Here is a 16,855-nt window from a genome sequence, read left to right as displayed (position 1 = left end):
CAGGTGCGTACCCGGGCCCCTGGGGGCCCCGGGGGGCGGGCCCGGGTCCTGCCTTCCCCGGATTCAGAACCGCCGGACCTGTCGGAGGTCGGACTGTAGGAAAAAAACTCGGAGAAAAAGAACCATCGGGAAGGGGCTGAGAGGCAGGTGCGTTCCCGGGCCCCTGGGGGCCCCGGCGGGCTGGCCCGGGTGCTGCCTGGCCCCGTCTCAGCATGGCCAGACCTCACGGAGGCCTGCCTGAGCAAACTCGGAGGAAAAGGCCCATCGGCAAGGGGGCTGAGCGGCAGGTACGTACCCGGGCCCCTGGGGGCCCCGGCAGGCATGCCCGGGTCCTGCCTTCCCCTGATTCAGAATCGCAAAACCACACGGAGGTCTGACTGACCCTCTCCCTAGTAATCCGGAGGAAAATTACCCCCCTTTCTTGTAATCCGTGCACTTGAGGTGACAGAGGGGACCTAAGGCGCGAAAGTACCCGACCTCCTGGAGCCCTCGCTGGGATCCGGGAGGCAAATGGCACCTCATCGGGACTTCCAGGGAAGTTCGGCCATCTGGTCGCCCTCATAGGAAAGCATTGCGGGAGACCAGATGGCCGAGGCGATCCTAGAGACCAGATGGCCGAGGGGATCCCGGAGACCAGATGGCCGAGGGGATCCCAGAGACCAGATGGCCGAGGGGATCCCAGAGACCAGATAGCCGGGCACGAAAGTCAAGCCAGCCGGTGTCACTCTATGCCCCAACGAAAAAGTGAGCTGGCGCCAGGGAACGGGGGCGTGGGGACCAAAGGCCCGGGGCCGTGGCACCCGACCTGGGGCCCGGCCGGGCCCCCGGACCCAGCCGGGGCTCCCAGGCCCGGAGGCACAGGGGAAGCCTCCCCGGGCCCTCCGGACCCCGTCCCGGGGCAGCCTGCCACGCAGCAGGACCAAGGACAGCGCCCGGGATGGGGAGGCCGCCCTCCCCGGGCCCTCAGGGGCCCCGGCCGGAGCTGCTGAACTCGGCCGAGCGAGGGAAGGCTTCCCGGGCACAACGGAGCCCTGTCCCGGAGCTTTGGCAGTGTGGCAGGCCGGGGGACCGGGCCCAGGTCCGTGGCACCCGACCCGGGGCCCGTCCGGGCCCCTGGACCCAGCCGAGGCTCCCAGGCCCGGAGGCGCAGGGGAAGCCTCCCCGGGCCCTCCGTACCCCGTCCCGGGGCAGCCTGCCACGCAGCAGGACCAAGGACAGCGCCCGGGATGGGGAGGCCGCCCTCCCCGGGCCCTCAGGGGCCCCGGCCGGAGCTGCTGAACTCGGCCGAGCGAGGGGAGGCTTCCCGGGCACAACGGAGCCCTGTCCCGGAGCTTTGGCAGTGTGGCAGGCCGGGGGACCGGGCCCAGGGCCGTGGCACCCGACCCGGGGCCCGTCCGGGCCCCTGGACCCAGCCGGGGCTCCCAGGCCCGGAGGCGCAGGGGAAGCCTCCCAGGGCAATCCGGACCCCGTCCCGGGCACGCAGCAGGACCAAGGACAGCGCCCGGGATGGGGAGGCCGCCCTCCCCGGGCCCTCAGGGGCCCCCGGCCGGAGCTGCTGAACTCAGCCGAGCGAGGGGAGGCTTCCCGGGCACGACGGAACCCCGTCCTGGTCCTTTGGCTGTGCGGCAGGCCGGTGGACCGGGCCCAGGGCCGTGGCACCCGACCCGGGGCCCGGCCGGGCCCCTGGACCCAGCCTGGGCTCCCAAGCCCGGCGGCGCAGGGAAAGCCTCCCTGGGCCCTCCGGACCCCGTCCCGGGCACCCTGCCACGCAGCAGGACCAAGGACAGCACCCGGGATGGGGAGGCCGCCCTCCCCTGGACCTCAGGCCTCAGGCCTTCCAGGTAAGCCCGGCAATCTGGTCGCCCTGTTGGAAAGCATTGCGCGCTACTATTGCAAACACATTATCTACCGGACTTGCTCTAGATGGCGCTCCAACATAAGGAATGAACCAACACCTTCCCTACTGGAATCGTGACGAGCTAAAGTCGTCAGCAGCACCGAAGGGGTTAATGTATGTAGCGTGATGGCGCGGCGGATGTTTTCGTAATGATGACTTATAACTGTTAATGTTGTAGCGTGGTCCCCCTCGTGGTCGCACGCCTGCTGGTATGTCAATTAATGCGGTTTTGCTATGTTTTCAGAGTGTGGGGGGGATGGCATCCACGAAGTGTTCCACGCTGTTTATGTCTTGGCGCATCGTTTGGCTTAAATGTTTCTTTTAACGAGATGGACGGGGTATTGAGCAAGGTGGGGGACCGGGCGGGCGCGCAGCGCGCCCGCTATTTCGAAAGCCCCACCCCGGGGTCGCGGAGTGATTACGCTGCCGGAGGAAGGGGGGGGCCTGCGTTCTGGGGTCCCGGGCCTGCTGGGGTGTTGCTGCCTGGCGCCGGCCTTTTTTCTCACATGCGTAATTTTCTAAGCTTTGGTTCTTCTTTGCAGGAGGCGTGTTTGTGGCTGCGCATGGGCTTTCTTGCGGTTTGGGCGCGCGCGCCGGCTTTGCGGCCTCGGCGGGGCCTCGTTATTTACATGCCCCTTTTCCTTTTTCTTTCAGATTCCGGCCGTTTGCGTGCAGTCGCTTCCGCACCTAGGCCTTCCGAGGTTACCGGACATCGGTGCATCTTGCCGCGCCTTCTGCCCCCCCCCCCCCCCCACCCCCCCCCCCCCCCTGCCTCTCCGATCGCCCATATTGCGCACACGCTTACGCAGGGACAGTGCAAGGTATGTTTTCATGCGCGCGCGTTTGGATGTACTTGTGGAGATTTTCTCACGCGTCCTGCATGTTTGTGCACGCTTCCTCGTGGGCGTTTACCGGCGGTTTAGGATCATGGTGCTCTTAGTGTCCCGGTAAGGGCATTTAATGTTGGAATTCAGGTGTTTCACAGCCCATTCTGTTGTTTCAGGTACTTTACTCGTTTGAGGAACTGCATCGGTGCGTTACTTTCAAAGTCACGAGGATTTTGCTGAGGTATGTTTTGCAACGAGTGGGCCTCCCCTAGGAGGAGCTTGCCCGCGGGACAAGTGTTTCGCCCTCTTGGTCTAGTGTCTTGGGGTGATTTGGGTGAGAGCTTTCGGGGGTGTATGGTGTCTTCTGGCTTAACAAAGTCGTGTGAATACGTCCTCACGGTCCTCTCTTTTGCAGGATACTTTCGACTGCGGCATGGAGAGTCAGGGGTCCCCCGCTCTTTTCTCACAGACATCACAGGTTGAGGATTCTGGGCTAGGACCGTCGCAGGACCCCCAGATGAAAGCCCTTTTGGATGCGATAAAGACTAATGGGGTGGCGTGGGCGAGTGGACTTTTACTAGCCAACCCCCCAAGAGCACCAGGGCCGGCCCCTGCCCCACTAATAACTGAAATAGAGGTGGCAGAGGACACAACCACAGGGAGGTCCAAACGCACGAGGAAGCCAACAGTCAAAGACTTCCCACCGGAGCCCCCCGCAAAGTCCAGGGCGGCTGACCCGATCAGAAACGTGATAGTGCACGCCCCGGCATCCCCCCCGGCGGTGGTCCGGGTGTGCCCCCCCTCTCCTCCGCGTTTGGCGGCCTCTAGTGCGGAATTCGCTACCCGGGCGGACCTGGGTAAGATTACTGACTCGCTGGCGTCTTTTATGTCTGAAATAAGAGCCAGTTTGTGCCCTGCCCAGTCACGATCATCTGTTTCTGTGCAATCTGTGATTTTGCCACCTTTACCAGTGGCCCCTTTGTCTTCTGCCGGGGAGGCAGATGTTGTTCAAGTGTGGGGTGCTACTCCTGCACAAGGGGGGTTTGATGCGGGTCCCATCAGTTTGCCTATTGTCCCGACGGTCAGCTCTATAGACAGTCTGGTGCCGGGTGCTTTTCCTCCACAGGTTCTGCCGCCGGTGCAGGGTGTGCCCCAGGTGGCCCTCTTGCCGGCGGTTGTCGCAGCCCAGCCTTTAGTGGGGGCATCTGCCGCTCCTCCACCTTTGCCAACTATCAGTGCTGTGGCTCCACCGACAGCTTTGGTGCCCATCCCTGCGCCCACTGCCCTCATGACCATGGCGCCCTTCTGTCAGGCAAATGCTCCCTGGCCTGGCAGGTTCCTCAGGCGGCGAAGGAAGGCATTTGGAGGAGGGAGTTCATAGACATTTTCTCGCTCCTCATGCTGGGGGCGGATGGGGTAGATGTGCGAAGGATGGGGTCTAAGGATGAGGAGAAGAAAGCTCGCTTCCAATCCTGGCCTGAGAAGTCAATCAAAAACTGGCGTCAGGCCTTCGCCATCCTGGCAGCAGTCATAACAGAACGTTTTCCGGAACAAGCACAGGGTCTTTTCCAATATAATAGCGTCATAGTTAATGAAGCGGAAGCAACATCTGGGATGGGGTGGTATTCTTATGACTGCGAGTTCCGTAAAAAGATGTCTGTCTGCCCCGAGCTGGAGTGGGATCAGGTTGAGGTCAGACTGTGGATTGCGCATATGGGTAAAAATAAAGTAGAAAGTGGTAACAGTGTTGTCCAGGCCAGGAAGTCAGATAATGAGAAGCAGTTCTCCCAGAAGAAGAGTAATTTTCGCCAGTCCTTTCGTGGGGGGCGCGGTGGGGGCGGTTTTAACAAGCAATTCGCCAGGAAGTATGCCCCTTCCACCTGCAGGATGTTTAATGCGGGAAACTGCACTTGGGGGAAAGCCTGTAAGTTCTCCCATGCGTGCAGCAGGTGCGGTGGTTCCCACCCTGAGTCCTCATGTGAGAAGAGATCCCCCGCCCCCAATGCTGCCAACAAAGACAAGTAGTACTCCCAGGGACCCCCCCCCCTCCCCCTGTTTCTGAGGTCCCCCAGCGGCGCGAGTTGCTCAGCCCTCCCCCTTGTCCACCTGTGTTGCCGGTCTCGGACCCCCCCCATCGTGGGACCAAAGGCCCATCCCCAATCATTTTGCCCAGGTTGCTTGCCCTCCTTCATAAATACCCCAATGTGAAAGATAGGGATACCCTGTCCCATGGTTTCCTCGAGGGCTTCCAGATACCCTATCAGGGCCCTAGAGTCAGCAGAGATGCTGAAAACCAAAAATCAGTGAGGGAGCTCCCAGAGGTTGTCGACATAAAGATCACCAAGGAGGTAGCGTTGGGGAGGGTGGCTGGGCCTTTCCTGTCCCCCCCCCTCCACGACTTTGTTGTGTCCCCTTTGGGTGTGGTCCCCAAAAAAGAACCTGGGGCCTTCAGATTGATTCACAACTTGTCCTTCCCAGAGGGGAACTCTGTCAATTCTTGGTTGCCTGAAGAGGCTTGTTCGGTCTCCTACTGTTCCCTGGACATGGCCATAGATTTGGTGAGGAGGGCAGGGGTAGGAGCCTGGCTGGCCAAGGCAGATATTGAGGCGGCTTTCCGCTTGCTACCGGTCCATCCTGACAGTCAGCATCTCTTGGGCTTCAAATGGAAAGGGGGGTACTTCTTCGACAAATGTATGCCCATGGGGTGCGCTGTCTCGTGTGCCTTCTTTGAGGCATTCAGCACCTTTCTGCAGTGGGCCCTCACAGAGGAATACAATGTGGCTGCGGTGTCTCACTACCTGGATGATTTCCTGTTCATTGGGAGGGAGGGCACGCAGGAATGCCAAGAGGGCTTGGACTGTTTTGTGGAGTTGGCTGGTCGCTTGGGGGTGCCCTTAGCGCCGGGTAAGACCGAAGGCCCTGCTCAGGTGCTGACTTTCCTGGGGATTGAGCTTGACACTGTACAGGGGGTGTCCCGTCTGCCAGCAGAGAAGGTGGGGGCTTTGAGGGGTGACATTCAGGCCTTGCTGGGCAAAGACAAAGCGCCGCTGGGGGTCATTCAGAGCCTTTTAGGTAAGCTAAACTTTGCTGCGAGAGTGATTCCTGTTGGGCGCGTCTTTGCTAGGCGCCTGGCCAAAGCCACTGCTAAGATTAACAAACAGTACCATTTTGTCAGGTTGACCTCCGGTCTCAAGAAGGATTTGAGGATGTGGGATGTTTTCTTGGCAGAATTTAATGGGACTGTGAAGTGGAGGTCCCCTTGGGTGGGGAGTCCAGAGTTAAATATGTACACTGACGCCTCGGGCCGCGAGGGCTTTGGGGCCATTTTGGGAGATCAGTGGTGCGCGCAGGGTTGGCCCAATTCTTGGCGCAAGCGGGGCATTACTTCCAACATTGCTGTCCTGGAACTCTTCCCGATTGTCATTTCCTTACACCTGTGGCCTGAGGTCCTGTCCCACAGAAAAGTCTTGTTCTGGTCAGATAACATGGCAGTGGTGCAGGCGATCAATGGGTTGTCTGCCAGCTGCCCCCTGGTGCTGTCTCTGCTCCGGGAACTGGCTAGCAGGTGCCTGTTTTGCAATGTCGATTTTAGAGCCAGACACATTGTGGGGGTCACCAATGTCGCAGCTGACGCTCTCTCTCGTTTTCAGCTGGACCGTTTCCGGGCAGCCTGCCCTCAGGCGAGAGAGGAGATGACCCCCTTTGCGCCAAGGCTTTGGCACATCTTGGAGTGGAGCAGCACATGAGGGAACTGGGCGAAAAATCATTAGCGTTGAGTACACGTAAGCGCTACTCAAGCCACCGTGCTACGTTCACTAAAGTGATCTCTGACCTGGGTTTGCAAACATTGCCATTAGAGAAGAAAGTTCATGCCTTTATAGTGTGGGCTAAAAAGCAGTTGAAATCGCATTCTTGGGTGTGCGGCCACCTAGCGGCAATTGGTCACGAGGCTAGACTGTGTGGGGGACATGACCCCACCTCTTCATTTGCAATTAGGGCTGCCTTGAAGGGTTGGGCGCGGGAGGATCCTAGGGCCCCAGATGACAGGTCTCCAATTGATTTCCCTTCCCTCCAGGCTATGTTGCAGATGTTGCAAGCTGTTGTGCACTCCAGGTACGAGGAGGCCCTCTTCGCGGCGGCTTTCGCCCTAGCTTTCTTTGGTGCATTCAGGAGTAGTGAGCTGGTGGCTCGCTCTAAGTCTGATACCTCTATGGATGCCCTGGGTGTGGCGTATATTAATTTCGAGGGTGGGTTGTCTGTTAAGCTGAGAAGATCCAAAACTGACCAGTCTGGTAAGGGGTCTCTGATTAGACTTTCCCCCCTTGGGGATTCCCGCTACTGCCCCGTGGCATTGCTGCAAGCCTTCCTAGCATTACGCCCGTCGGGGCCTGGTTACCTCCTAGTGCATGCCGATTTCAGCCCTTTAACAAAATATCAAACGGACAAGATCATGTTGGCTTGCCTTGACAGGGCTGGTTTGTTGGTTGTAGGGAAGAAGTTCTCGAGTCACTCATTCCGCATAGGGGCGGCCACTTCAGCTTTCCGCGCTGGGATGTCCCCAGGGCAGGTGCAGTCGGTGGGACGTTGGGAATCTGCTTGTTATAGGCGTTATGTTAGGCCTTGATCTCCCCCCCTCCTTTTTTTTCAGTGTTGTTGATTTTGTTTGCTGTGCTTCATATTTGTATAACATGTGTATTGAATAAACACCCTTGAACATATCGCGTCTTTCTTTGACAGGTACTCGCGTGTGGGTCTTGAGGCATTCTATGGTCAGCAGATTGGCGCGCTGGGCTGCCATCCGACAGTGGACTGGTACCTTCTCAGAGATAGAGTGCGTGTGGATGGGGTACCCTGGTATGCGCTGGCATAGCCTGCTCTTTCGATTGAAGGAGAGCCTTTCCCGGGGGGGGCCTCTTCCTCAGCATTTAATAATCCATTTGGGTGGCAACGACATTACCTCTGTGGGGAAGTCAGCTCTGCTTCTCAGGATGAAAACGGACCTGGGTATCATTGGCAGCATGTTGCGCGAATGCGAGGTCTGGTGGTCCGAATTAGTGCCCAGGAGACACTGGCGGGGTGCTAAGTCCAGTGAGGCAATCGAGAGAACTAGAAGGCGCATAAATGCGGCCATGAAAAAGTTCACGCAGCGCAGAGGGCTTGGTTTCATTAAACATGACTTGATTCTGGAAAAGGTCAAGGGGTACTTCGAGGAGGATGGTGTCCACCTCACGCCTGTTGGCTTAGACCTCTTTTTGTTGGACTTGAAAGAGGCACTCATGAGCAGAGGATGCAGGTAGTATAGGTGACATTGGTGGGGGGCCTGTGCGGCAGCGGTTACCACCGCACAGGCTGTGGCGGAGTTACGGGGCGATCCGGAAGAAGAGAGGTGCAAATGATGTACTTCAGCGGGCACATAGGGGTGCCAGAGCCTAACCTGTAACCTCATGGGAGGTGCAGGAATCCGTGTCGGCACCCCAGTAGTCCTTCGGGCGGTTGTGGGCCTGTGCAGCCGGGGGTTTGCCTAGTCACGCCCAGCAAATGGGTGTGTCAGTATTTTATTCTGTTATACAGCAGTTGGGTGGTTCGCCACTGTGCTGTTTGGCTCAATCAGGCGGACAGGTGGCGAGAATGCGGCCTGTCCTGGATCGCCCGTAAGCTAACCCACCATCTTTACATATGTTGTATGTAAATAAATCCTGCAGCAGTTTTTACCCAAACTTATAATTGTCTGTGTTTCCTTTGCGGGTTTGGGTATGTGGGGCGGGGGAATGTAATGTCGCCCTGAGTTGACTATGCGCCTGCCCGAGGCCACGCAGTGGCCATCAAGAGGGCGGGTACCTAGTCAGGGAGGGCGGTCCCGCCCCCACTGTTATGTCCGGCACCTCCGCCTCACCGGTTGGAGGAGGCGGCCGGCCGAGAATCTCGTCCGGGCGGCGGGGAGGGGCTTCTGGGGTACTTATGCTTCGGCGCCCTTCCCCTAATCCTCTTTGCCGCCCGGACGCCGTCGCGACCTCGCTGAACACTCTTTTCCCTCCCTTCCTCTTACCCAGAGTGTCATTGGTAGGGGTTGGGGGGGTTTTTGTAATGTGTTTGTTTTTCGTTGCAGGCGGAGTTACGGGGCGATCCGGAAGAAGAGAGGTGCAAATGATGTACTTCAGCGGGCACATAGGGGTGCCAGAGCCTAACCTGTAACCTCATGGGAGGTGCAGGAATCCGTGTCGGCACCCCAGTAGTCCTTCGGGCGGTTGTGGGCCTGTGCAGCCGGGGGTTTGCCTAGTCACGCCCAGCAAATGGGTGTGTCAGTATTTTATTCTGTTATACAGCAGTTGGGTGGTTCGCCACTGTGCTGTTTGGCTCAATCAGGCGGACAGGTGGCGAGAATGCGGCCTGTCCTGGATCGCCCGTAAGCTAACCCACCATCTTTACATATGTTGTATGTAAATAAATCCTGCAGCAGTTTTTACCCAAACTTATAATTGTCTGTGTTTCCTTTGCGGGTTTGGGTATGTGGGGCGGGGGAATGTAATGTCGCCCTGAGTTGACTATGTAATACACACCAGCTCGTTTGCGCTAACAGAACACTGTGCTGGAACTTTCTATTCAAGTACTTAGGCAGAGAAAAAGCATGGACTTGGTGAGCTACTCACACCTGTGAATCTCCAGCCCGTTGCCATTGGGCTTTTGTGAATGATTGTATGATTGTGTTCTCCGTGCTTCCTCTGATCAGTGCTGGTGGGGGGTGGGGGAGGGGGGCCTTGATCTTCTGACACGGTTGTGGCCAGCGTCTTCACGCTAAGGCAGCCTGCACCGGATGTTGTGACCGGAGAGCAATTATTGAATGCGAGTGTTTTACCAACCCTGAACGCAATGCATTCTTAACTGCTATACTTAAACCTGTATTTCCTCAAAATTAGACATTATATTATTCTCGTTTTGGCCTTATTGTGTTTATAATATACCAAGCTATTTTTTTTAACTGTATGGGTGTGTTGCACAAACACTTCACACATTGCCTGTTTAGATAAGCCTGCCTACTCTGCGCCAAGCTGCCAGAGGGTGAAAAAAGGCTATCTCAGCTGTGTATCCAGCTTACCCTGACTAGAGTGGTGGGTTCTGCCTGGATTGAGTGCATACCGTAGCCAAACAGAAACCGCACTTCTGACATTGGTGATCAGCGGTGAGAATAGGGCTTGTGTTTGTGCAATATCATAAAGTAACTCATTGTTCACTGCAACTCTATATAGAGACTGTTTAATTTTTTTCCAATTTTCCCTATTTAGCCTTTGTGATTTTTCCTGCTATACCATTTCCCAAACTGGAGAAGTAGTAGCTGCACCTGCAGCAACTGATTTTGAGCTAGCTAAGTTAGAGTCTTAAAATGGGAACCAGCTGAAGGGGTTCTGTAAGGGATTTCAGATTTCAATCGAGGGAATCACCAGAAGGTGTGGTTCCAGAAAGCTTTGAGAGCCTGGGCAAAGACCCAGGTTGCAGGATCTGACAACCCAGGGGAGGAGGAGCATGAAATCATAGTGAAGGAGATTAATCTGAGTGTAAATTCAATTAGGGATTTAGCATTTTTTCGTAAGGGAGCTAACAACCTGTAGAAAAAAATAGTGGTTCCCCCAGCCAGGTACAGTGTCTCCTCCAGAAACCTGTCCCCAGAGAAACTGGCAGACAGAAGGGAAGAAAGGAAACAGAGACTAGGGGGCATATTACCAAGCAATAGCGATTATTATCGCTATTGTTGGTTAGCGGGAAAAAAATATCGCCGAGCACCGAGGATTTTTACCGCTGAGATACCTTGATATTATCAAGGTTTATCTCAAAAGCGGTAAAAATCCTGCGAAATGCATGAATATCGCTGAAAAATCCGCGATATTCATGCATTATCATGACAATGCTCTTAGCCCTGTTATCCACCTTCCATTGGATAACATGGCTAAGAACTGCTATTAGCAGGCGTTAGCTTTTGGAGATATTCGCGCTTAGAGCGAATAGTTCCAAAAGTTGTTAATAGGAGTTAGAGATGTTAGCGACTGTTTTCAGTCGCTAATATCTTGGCACGCTCACTTTGCATGTCATTAGCGATAATTATCGCTGGCATGCAAAGTGGGACCCTAAATGCCCGCTATCGCCTACCAGCTTTCGCTAACTGGTGTTAGCGACAGCTTGGTAATAGGGCGATAAAATTATCGCCGCATTAGCAGGAAAAAGTCCCGCTAATGTGGCAATAATGCCCTTGGTAATATGCCCCTAGATCTTGCTAAATTGGAGCAACAGCAAAAGCCTGTGGTTGAGAAAAAGCAGCCTTCAGAAGAGAAGAGACTAGCCATGGTGGAAAGGAGGATGTCCTATGAGCTAAAACTCAGAGGGCTGAACATAACATCCCTACAAGTGGGGTCCAGTAACAGTAATGGTAGCAGCATATCTGCAATGTCTTCACATGAGTCAAAGTATAAACTACCCAAGGATTGAGTGCCTAGGTATGTGGTGGGGGATGACGTGGACAAGTGGTCTGCAGCCTTTTGGTTAGAGTTAAAAGTGCATAAGGTCCCAAGGGAGTTCTGGGGTGGTAGATTATAAGAGGCAGGTGCTCACAGTGAAGAGGGACACTCATCTTACGCTAGAGGTGGGGAACTACAATGTTACATTGCAGTGAAGACCATTTTGACCAGTAAGTTTGGGTTGGCACCTGAGAAGTACAGACAGTGGTTCAGGGCCCGTCACAAGCTATCCACACAGAGCTGGGTTGATTGCTTAGACTATGCTTGTAAGGCACTGACGAACTTGGTGAGGGAAAAAAGTAAATGATCATGAAGGGCTGTATAACTTATTTTTGAAGGAACACATGCTTAATATTGGACAGAAAGCTTTCAGACCCTCGAAGCTTGCTGAGCAGGTGGACATCTGGGTCAGCACCAGAGTGTCCAAAAAAGCATCTGGGAGGACTCCCAAAAGGGTGGTCAGAGTTTCAACTAAAAGATGGAGGGGGGCGATAAGCGATTGAGTTCTATAAAGGCCCACAAAGCAACTCACAAGGAAAAGGGTCTGGCTCTTATTCCCAGTCTGGTCACCAGAAGAAAAACTAACATGACAAAGTTCAGCAGCCCAAGTCCGCTGAGTGCTTTGAATGCTTCAAGTATGGACACTTCAAAGGGGATTCCAAGTGTCCAAAAAGAGCATCACCTCCCACTGGATAACAGGTTACAGGGATGGCAAGTGTAGTGCTGGGGGAGGAGTTTGTCCCAGTTAAATGGGGGAGTTTAGTGGGGTTACCCTTGTATCTGTTCCACAACAAGGTCCATGGCTGCCCAAGATGGTAGTCAAAAAGGGCTGGAGCCTGGAAAGATGTCCCAGCCAGCTGCTAAGAAGGGGAAAGTCAGGGGGCATGGGAATCCTGCCCCTAAATGTAGCTCTAGTGCAGTAATACTCAAAGTACGGCCAGAGGGCCGCATGCAGCGCTTGTGACCTGTACATACGGGCCCCTCAATCACAGAAGCACGAGGCTTCTGTTTACTTGACTCCACTAAACTTTAAAATTATGTTAAATAAACAAGCAAACAGTTATTTAAATATTAATTGATTATTTTAGCAAATGTGTGAAATATAATAAAATACATTAAAAAAATGTATTTCATTAACCTGCATGACCACTTCAGCTTAGTTCATCAGTTTAAATCAATGCATTGAGAAGTATTTCTTAAAGATGACAGTTTTCAAACATGAATTTAGAACACATCTGTGCTTCCACCCACACTGACAACAATGACAGTAGTGAACTAAGAGGCAAGTCAGTTGTTATGTGCACCTGTTGGCTAGCCTGGGTGCTATTATACAGAAACAACCTCATTGTTTATTAAATCAAACACATTAAGGTTTTGTACAGCACAAATCCTGAAGTCTTGCATTTGGAGGTCCTCGTATATGTGATAAGGAAGCCAAAGGAGGGAAAATGAAATAAAACAATTGACTAGGATCTCACGATTTGGTTGGGTGGGGAAGCTGGGATTGATCTAGATTTTCTGTTTTCACGTTGGGCAATCCAGCCACTTGATGTACATTCTCTGCCTCTCCTACTACCTTACCTCCCCCACCGCCTTTAGCAGCCACTCTGCTGGTTTCAATGCGGCCCTCGGTCACATCACAGACCAAACCTTTTGCTCCCTGGGAACATTTTGTGAGTAGACATACTCTTCTGAGAAGGATGGGGAACCTGCAGTGGCTGTCCTGAAGTTTCCAGAAAAGGGCTTTGCTCCCCTAGGTGACCTACCTTTCATTGCTGGAGAGAATATAGAAGGAGGACCCACCATGGAGGAGTTCTATAGAGCACAGAGAGAGTATCCAACCCTTGAGGGACTGAGGCAATAGGCTGAACCCCAAGCAGCAGGCGATGCCTCTGGTAGTCACCATATTTACTGGTAGGACAGCCTCCTTTACAGTGATCCCAAGGTTCCTGTGCATGGGACAACAAGGGCCTTGGTGGTCCCCAATGCTACAGGGCTTTCCTACTGAAACTGGTTCATGAGATTCCCCTGGCAGGACACCTAGACCAAGACAAGACCATTGCTAGGCTTGTCCCCACTTTTACTGTCCCAGGCTCAAGACTTCCTCAGATACCTTCTGTAGGACTGGTGTGACCTGCCAGGCTAGTGGGAAGACAGGGTACAGGCTTCAAGTCCCCACTTAACCCACTGCCTGTTGTGGCATCAAAATTGTTGGACCTATGGATCCACAGACTGCTTCAGGCAACAGGTTCACCAAGGTTCCAGTGGATCATGCCACTATGCACCAAGAGGCAATCCCTCTGTGGACTACTACTTTACCCACAGTGGCAAAGGCCCAGGTGGGCCTTTTGATGTGAGTGATTTTCCCCAAGGAAGTTGTGTCTGACAGAGACACAAACTACATATCTGCATATATGCAGTCAATGTGGAAGGAGTGTGGAGTTACTTACACGTTCGCATCACTTACCATCAACAAACCAATGGGCTTATTGAGAGGTTCAACAAGTCCCTGAAAGGCATGATTAAAGGTCTGACTGAGGCCTTGAGAAAAAATAGAATAGTCACTTGCCATGCCTGTTATTTGTCTACAAGGGGGTATCGCAGAAGGGAGTTGGCTTTAGCCCATTTGAACTTCTGTCCGGAAATTCTGTTAGAGGACCTCTGAGGTTGGTCAAGGAAGGTTGGGAGAAATCTCACAGGAAATCTCCCGAGGATGTAGGGAGCTTCATGATGGCCACCAGGAGCCAAATGACTAATTTGTTCAAAATAGCTTCCACAACCTAGAAGCCAGCGAAGCTGTCATGAAGGAGTGGTATGACAAATGTCTATCACTCTGGATTTACTGCCTGGTCAGAAAGTATGGGTAATGGAACCAGTGGAGCCCAGAGCTTTCCAGGAAGGCTAGACTGGCCCCAATGAAGTGCTTGAGAAAAAGGGGTAGACCATCTACCTTGTTGATCTCAAGACTCCAAGGCAACCCCAGTGGGTGGTGCATGTTAATTGCCTCAACCTCCACTTTGAGAGGTCTGAGGTCACCATGCTGCTGGTGACAGATGGTAAGGAAGAAGAAAAGAGTGAACCTCTCCTTGACCCCCTATCCTGTAAGGAGAAAGATGGGTCTGTGGAAGGAGTAATCCTTTCCCTACTCTAACTCATGACCAAGAGAGAGACTGCCACCAAGTATTGGGACAGCACTCCTCTCTTTCCACCGATATCCCTGGGACTACCCACCTGTATATCTATGATGTAGACACATGGGACAACCTCCCTGTTAGTAATAAGTCTTACAGGTTGTCAGATAAGATGATGACCATCATTAAGGCAGAAGTGTCCAAAACGCTGGAGTTGGGGGTGATAGAAGCCTCCAGTAGCCCATGGTCCAGTCCTGTGGTTCTGGTATCAAAAGTTGCCCCACTGAGCACCACACTTGAGCTGAGGTTCTGTGTGGATTACAAAGTGATACATTCTGTGATTAAGACATATGCTCACCCCATACCCCCGGGCTTATGAGCTGATTGACCGGTTAGGGGCTACCCAGTACTTAAGAACCTTTTAACTTATATCAGGGTACTGGCAGATCACCCTAACAGAGGGAGGAAAGGAGATGTTTGCCTTCCCCATTACAGAGGGCTAATATCAGGTTTGGGTGACACCCTTTGGGTTAAAGAACACCCCTACTACCTTCAAGAGGCTGGTGAATCAGGTCCTTGCTTGTGCGGAGGCCTTCTCTGCTATTTATCTGGATGACATAGTTGTCTTCAGGAGCAGCTGGAAAGGCCACCCTTTTCACCTCCAGGAAGTGCTTCAGGCTCTGCAACAGGCAGGCCTGACTATAAAGACAAGTATGTGTCAGATAGGGCAGGGGTCTTTGGTGTACTTGGGACATCTGGTGGGCAGGGGAAAGGTGCTACTCCTTCAGGCTAAGATAGAAACCATCATAGCCTTGCTGCCCCCAAAACCGAGTCTGAGGTTAGAGCATTCTTAGGCCTCACTAGGTACTATAGGAGATTTGTCAAGGGCTATGACACCATTATTGCCCCCTTGACTGAGCTCACTTTCAAGAAGCAGTCAAGGACTGGGATTGGACAGAGGCATGCCAAACTGCATTTGACTTCCTGAAGCAAGACGTGTGAACAGCTCCTGTACTAAAGGCTCCTGACTTCTCCGAGTAGTTTATCATTCAGAAAGATGATTCAGAGCATGACATAGGGGCAGTACTTTCTCAACTTAACGAGGTGGGCGTAGACCAACCTGTAGCCTTCATCCCTAGGAGATTACTCCCCAGGGAACAAAGGTGGAGTGCTATTGAGTGAGAAGCTTTTGCTGTGGTTTAGGCACTGTAGAAGCTGCGCTCTACCTGTTTGGCACCCATTTCCTTGTTCAGACTGGCCACCAGCCCCTCAGGTGACTCATGCAATTGAGGGCTAAAAATCCCAAACTGATCAGGTGGTCCATTCCTCTACAGGGTATAGACTTCAGGGTGGGACACTGACCAGAGGTAGCCCACTCCAATGCTAATGGGCTATGTAGAATTTTCGGTCTTAGTTAACTGAACTCCCTAGAGACAGGGTAGATCTCCCCACTTTCAGTTGGGGAGGACACGTGTTAGACCTGGCATCCATAGGGTGGTCTTCCCCCAATCTTTTTGCTTTTTACCTCCTTGTTTTTCCGTATATTTTTGTTGGCCTTAGGACTCTGAACACTTTAGCACTGCTAATCAGTGCTTAAAGTACTTGTGCATCTTCCCAAAACATGTGTGCAATTGGTTTATACATTATTGACATATTTATTTGCCCTATAAGTTCCTTGTAAAGTGGTATACCCAGGGCCTGTGCATTAAATGCTAGTAGTGGGTTGCAGCACTGATTGTGGAACCCACAGAAGTAGCCTTTCAAACCTGTCTCAGGCCTCCCACTGCAGTGCCGGTGTGTGCAGTTCTACTGTCACTTCCTTCGAATTGGCTTTTAAAATTACTTGCCCAGGCTTAAACTCTCCATCTATTACACATAAGTCACCCCTAAGGTAAGCCCTAGGTAGAGCTAAGGGCAGGGGGCTATGTAGGTGAAAATGTAGGACATGTACTGTTATGTTTTGCATGTCCTAGTTGTGACAAACAACTGATTTAATTTTGACTGCAATGAGGTCTAGCCGTCTCATAGGTTAGCAGTAGGAATTCCCTTATACCTGTTTACGAGGTAATTCCTGATCAGAGAGGAGTAGCTTTTTCATGTTTTATATCGTTGGATTTGTAATGATAAATACTCCTTACTGGTGAAGTTAGGTTTAACCTTACTGATTTAGTAATGCCACGTTTAGAAAGTGAACATTCCTCCGCACTTACTGCTCTATGTGCCTGGCAGCCTATCTCCAAAACACATCTGGGCTGGGCAGGTTGATAGCTACATTTGTACATTCCCTCTAGACAGCCACAACACAGGACACTTAATTGTCTCTGCATTAATCTGCATTCTGATGGGTCTTCCTTGCGAGGGAGGAATGGGCTGGTACTTAAACTTAAATAGGTAGTGTCCTGTCCACACACAAAGGGCTGATTATTACCCACCAGTAGCATGACAGGACTGGGTTGAAATGGATCATAGTGCACTTCAGAGAGCTCCTTTGAAGTC

The sequence above is a fragment of the Lissotriton vulgaris genome, chromosome 1_1 (assembly GCF_964263255.1).
Source record: "Lissotriton vulgaris chromosome 1_1, aLisVul1.2, whole genome shotgun sequence".
Taxonomy (NCBI): domain Eukaryota; kingdom Metazoa; phylum Chordata; class Amphibia; order Caudata; family Salamandridae; genus Lissotriton; species Lissotriton vulgaris.
This window is presented reverse-complemented; position numbering follows the sequence as displayed.